Raw genomic sequence first — 6,343 nt, 5'->3', positions numbered from 1 at the left:
CCTCATGGCGCGGCCTTGGGGGTGGCCGCGCCGTGCAGTCTTGTGGCCACCTGCTGGCGCCCCTCTGGCGCTTCTTCGGTCTAGTATTTTTTATAAATCCGGAAAAAAATCCTCGTTGATTTTTACGGCGTTTGGAGTTGCGCAGAATAGGTATCTCAACTTTGCTCCACTTTCAGGCCAGAATTCCAATTGACGACATTATCTCTCTTCATGTAAACCTTGCAAAATAAGAGAGAAAAGGCATAAGTATTGTAACGTGAAGTGAAATAACAGCCCAAGAAGCGATAAATATCAACATGAAAACATGATGCAAAATGGACGTATCAACTCCCCCATGCTTAGACCTCGCTTGTCCTCAAGCGAAAGCCTAGCTCAATAAATATGTCCACATGTTTATGGAGAGAGGTGTCGACAAAACAAGATACGAACATGCATGCATCATGATCAAGATCAGAACAGCTACCAACATATAATCTATCATGCTAAAGTCATGAATCCTTCACAAAGTAAAGCATGGATCAAGAACCTTACCGAGAAGCAAGAACCGATAGCCTTTAGTCATTGAAGCAATTGCAATTTATCGCAACATCAGAAACATTCAAATAAGAGCTTGTAAAGCAAATCCACATACGCAATCATCCTTTCGTTCTCTACAATTGCTACAATTCACGTGGTACTCATGAGATCAAAGTTTCAGCTGGACACAGAGAAAGATAGGGGCTTATAGTTTTGCCTCCCAACTGCTTACCTCAAGGGTAATGTCAACAATAATAATTCATGAATACTTACCTCCAAGTTGACATATGAATATAGATCATTCCCAAGCATATGACATTATCCAAGACAAAGGTGAAATAGGGAATTGGTGAAGATCACCATGACTCTTTCAAGGGCAAAAAGTAAAGGTACAAGATAGGCCCTTCGCAGAGGGAAGCACATGTTGTTGCTACTGCGACAACAGACCTTCCCTAACAACGGCGCCAGGAATCCTGCTGCTACGAGCTACGCCTATAGGGACTTCCTTGGCAAATATGCAAAGGATTTCCCCGTGGCCTTGGAGCCTTGCGTTGGTGTTCCCTTGAAGAGGAAAGGGTGATGTAGCACAGCGGCGGTAAGTATTTCCCTCAGTTTTGAGAACCAAGGTATCGATCCAGTGGGAGGATCGTGTCAAGTCACAAATACCTGCACAAACACAAAGAGCTTGCACCCAACACTATGAAGGGGTTTTCAATCCATTATAGATTGTTTGCAAAGTGAGAACTGAAAGCAAAAAGTAAACAAAGCAAAGTAAAAGAGAAAGTGGACACGATAGTTGTGAATAGACCCGGGGGCCTTAGTGTTCACTAGTGGCTTCTCTCATGAAAGCAAGTAGACGGTGGGTGAACGAATTATTGTCGAGCAATTGATAGAACCGCGCAAAGTCGTGACGTTATCTATGAAAATGATTGTATCTATAGGCATCATGTCCAAACCAAGTAGACCGATACTTTCTACATCTACTACTATTACTCCACACGTCGACCGCTATCCAGCATGCATCTAGTGTATTAAGTCCAAAAGAACAGAGTAACGCCTTAAGCAAGATGACATGACATAGATGAACAATCTCAAATTTATGATGAAAGCCCATCTTGTTACCCTTGATGGCAACAACACGATGTGTGCCTTGCTGCCCCCTCTGTCACTCGGAAAGGTCACCGCATGGTATGAATCCAAAACCAAGCACTTCTCCCATTCCAAGAATCATAGATCTAGTTGGCCAAACAAAACCCAAGATGCAGAGAGACTTACAAGGATATCAAATCATGCATATAAGAAATCAGCAAAGACTCAAATATAGTTCATAGATAATCTGATCACAAATCCACAATTCATCGGATCTCGACAAACACACCGCCAAAGAGGATTACATCAGATAGATCTCCATGAAGATCATGGAGAACTTTGTATTGAAGATCAAAGAGAGAGAAGAAGCCATCTAGCTACTAACTACGGACCCGTAGGTCTGAAGTGGACTACTCACGAGTCATTGGAGAGGCGATGATGTTGATGTAGAAGCCCTCCAACTCCAAAGTCCCCTCCGGCAGGGCACCGGAAGGGTCTCCAAACGAGATCTCTCGGAAACGAAAGCTTGCGGTGGCGGAAAAGTGTTTTCGTGGATGCCCTGATTTTTTCTGCGATTTTAGGGAATTTATAGTCCAAAGAGCTAGGGCAAGGGAGCACCAGGGAGGCCACAAGCCTGGTTGTCGCGCCCCCCTGGTCGCGGCAACAGGGCTTGTGGGCTCCCTGTGGGCCCCCTACCTTGGCCCTCAAGCCTCCCGATCTTCTTCTGTTCTGGAAAAATTTATTTCGGGGATTTTATTCCATTTGGACTCCGTTCAAAATCAGATTTGAAAAGAGTCAGAAACACACAAAAAACAGGAACTGACACTTGGCACTGAATTAATAAGTTAGTCCCAAAAAAGATATAAAAGGTATACAAAACATCCAAAGTTGGCAAGATAACAGCATGAAACCATCCAAAAATATAGATATGTTTGAGACGTATCAAGCATCCCCAAGCTTAACTCCTGCTCGTCCTCGAGTACGGAAGTGATAAAGAATGAATTTTCGATGCTTTCATGCTACCTAGCATAGATGTCCTTTGTAACTCCTCTTATGTGACGTGAATGTTCAGATCCATTAGATTCAAAACAATAGTTTGATATTGACGTGGAGACAATAATACTTCAAGCAAACTAGCAAGGTAATCATGAACTTTCAAAATAACAAGGCCAAAAGAAAGTTATCCCTACAAAATCATATAGTCTGGCTATGCTCTATCATTCTTGCACAACGAATTTAAATCATGCACAACCTCGGTATTGGCCAAGTAATTGTTTTCACACCTTTACTTTCTCAAACCTTTTCAACTCTCACGCAATACATGAGCGTGAGCCATGGTTTTAGCACTATAAGTGGAATGGAGTGTGGTGGAGGTTGCAAGGCAAACAAGGAGAAGATGGTCACATTAACTAGGCATATCAATGAGATGTGGAGATGCTCATCAATAGATATCAACGTGATTGAGTAGGGATTTCCATACAAATGATGCACTAGAGCTAAGAGTATGTGAAAGCTCTTAAAGAAAACTAGTGGGTGTGCATCCAACTTGCTTGCTCACGAAGACATAAGGCAATTTTGAGGAAGCCTGTCATTGGAATATACAAGCCAAGTTATATAATGAAAATTTCCCACTAGCTATATGGTGGTGACAAAACGAGAGACTCTCAATCATGAAGATCATGGTGCTTAATATGCACAAGTGTGGAAAGGTAGTAGCATTGTCCCTTCTCTCTTTTTCTCTCATTTTTTTGTGGGCTCTTTGGCCTCTTTTATTATTATTATTATTATTATGGTGGGCATATTTGGCCTCTTTTATTTCCTCACATGGGACAATGCTCCATCAATGATGATCATCACGATTGTCAAAACTTAACTACTCAACAAACCAACACTCGATGGCATCCCCCTCCCACCTCCCCGGGCGGCGACCCAATGGTGATCTGGAATTCTAGCCGGAATCTCATCCACCCTTGCCGCCCCTCTGCTCAGGTGAACCTTCTCTACCCTTCTCTCGCGGCTAGTCATGGCCTGCATGGGGGGTTCCACGTTGGATCTGGATTTCTCGCATGGATTGGCTTTCTCTCATGAGGTTTATCGCCACTCGGGTTTTACGGTCCACCCTATGAAGCATCGTCGCCCCTTCATTATGGTGATTTCTTTTGGTCGTCACGTGTTCCGGCTATCGCCTGACACAGTGGCTGCAGCACTGGAATCGGTGATTGCTGGTTCGGCTATCGAGTTTCGAGTTTCTCAAATCACAGATTCGGTTTTCTCTTTCAAGGTCTCATGCATGCAAGTTCGTTTTCATATTCTGGAATTGCGTTCTTTCAAGTGCTCAAATTTTAAGTGCTTCTTCCATCTTTGGGGACATGGAGGTCCTAATTGGCGTCGGGAATTTGCTCTCTGGAAGAAGCAATGTGATGCCGAGTGGATTATTGTGAGCCCCTCCAAGCGGAGGGCTTCTCTAGGTCTGATGGCCATGCATTCCAGACCACTTAAGTCTTCTCTTAAATCTGGATCTTCTGTTCGAAAGAAGCTATCTTTTGCATCCCTTCAACAATATGAGGTTTGCAAGGGCTATAGGTACCCTGTTTCCCATGATGAGCTAGTCACTCTTGAGCAAGCTGGTTATTCGGTGCCTACCCCTGAACGTGTCATCATCTCTGCACCACCACCGGCGGAGCTCCGGTGGACGGTAGCCACGCCGCACATTACGTTTGGCACAGTTCCTTGCCAAGTTTCACCCCCCAGTTCTCCCGGCGAAAATTTTCAAACTGCCAAAATTTTCGGAACTTCCCACGTGCAGCAAAAGGATACAGCTAATCCAGCCGAGATTCAGGGCTCTTTCAATAGTGGGAATCAATTGTCGGGGGCAAGCTTGGATTCTGGACAAATCTCCTCTCTTATTAATGAGTCTGCTAAGGATTTTTCATCCTCTGGGCCCGATACTCACTCCATGATGGATATTCCTTCTTCTCAGGAGGCCCATACGGCCTTTGACGAGCTTATTAATAGTATGGTCGAGGATATCTTTTCTTGCTCTATTTGCAACGCTCGGGGCCATCTAGCCGCAAACTGTACGGCTTCGCCTGGTTACTCTGACAGCACGGTGGGCCACGCACGATCTAGAGGAGCCTCTTTTATGCGTAATAATTGTCTTACTTGGAACTGTAAGAGACCCATCACCTCCCCTGTCGCTGATATCTCGGGAACTGCTGATACCCTTGGCGAAACAGCAACCCCTGCGAAGCAGTTCCGTCCTGTCTCATCGCCATCACCTCCTCGAACTCCCTCGGCGACACCACCGGTCACTCCGCCACCGCCACCAGCAATGGCAAACTTCGAGCTTGATCTAGAGTTCTTCCTCCCGCCTGGTCACAACATCATTGATGGAGGGGTTGACCGGCTGCCGCGGACCTACACCACGCCGGCAGTACCCATCACCAGGCGCCACGAGCGCTTCGTCATCGCCATAGTTCATCCTGCGCCGCCTGTTGACGAGGTGATTCAGGTACGACAAGAAGTCACTGCCCTTCTCCTGCATCAAGGATTCCATGTCCGGTCTGCTCAACCCTGGATGGAGGGAGTGGGTTTGTTTGAGCTCCGGGATGCGGCGGAGAGTTATGCTACAGTCCACATGGTGTCGTAGCCTCTTGCAAACTCGGTGGTGCGCTTCATACGTCATGATCATGGTCTCAGCTTCCGCGGCCAAGAGGGTTTTCGTCAGGGATGCCTCATGCTTCTGGGGGTACCATTGGATTTCTGCAACACCGAAGATCTCAGGGCGGCTGTTAACACCTTTGGGGAGTTTCATTGGGTCCATGACGACCCATATTTGGTTCGTTCTATTGTTTTTGCCGCTTTCCCAGAAGACCGGTTAGTACCTCGCAGTATCAGTTTCTCAGAATATTCTTCCTGGGGTGGCGCAAAGGTATCCTGGTCTGCTCCTGTGTACATTTTGGGTACGGCGGCGGCAGAGATTCTCCCCAATGATGAGGATCCGATGCCTCTCAATGGCAACCCTCATCCACTCCCCGGACAGCTTGTTCATGACAATCTGCAATTTGCTTTGCCCCCATATCTTGCACTAGGATGGAATGCGGTGCCACTCGCCCCTGGGGATCCTGGGCCTGCCGCTGCAGATGCTGAAGACGGTGGCTGGGGGCTGCCGCCCGTCGACATTGAGGCAGGAGGCTGGGGTCAACCGCCTGCTGATGGAGGAGGCTAGGATCAGGCTGCGGCACCTGCTGCGCCCGCCGATGCGCCTGCTGTTGATCCAGTTCAAGACTAGGAATCAATGGTGATTGATCAGCCGAGTCCCTCCTCGGACTCGGTGCATGAATTGGTGGACCTTGATCCACAGCAGGGTCAGAGGGCAGATGAATCGGTCGTTCCAGAACCGCCAGTGCATCTTCCTGATGCCGCTCATGTTGCTATTGATGATGCTGATGCTACTGCTCTCGCTGATGCCCCGGACAATGCTGCTGTGCTGGAGGCTGGTGCTGCTGGTCGTGATGCTGGTCGGGACAATGGGGCTGAGCTGGAGGAAGAAGAGCCTAGGCTGGAGGAGGTGCACGATACAAACCCTCTGGCGATGGTTCTCTACAAAGCCCCTCCACCCGCTCAGTCCAACCTTCTTGTCGGGTGTCTAGGGTTTTATATGGGCCTCCGTTGCCCCCAGTGATGTCCTGGGCACGCACTTTTGATAATCTGATGGGCCCTGCTGCTGCTATGCATA

The sequence above is a fragment of the Hordeum vulgare genome, chromosome 6H, assembly GCF_904849725.1.
Source record: "Hordeum vulgare subsp. vulgare chromosome 6H, MorexV3_pseudomolecules_assembly, whole genome shotgun sequence".
NCBI classification, from domain to species: domain Eukaryota; kingdom Viridiplantae; phylum Streptophyta; class Magnoliopsida; order Poales; family Poaceae; genus Hordeum; species Hordeum vulgare.
This window is presented reverse-complemented; position numbering follows the sequence as displayed.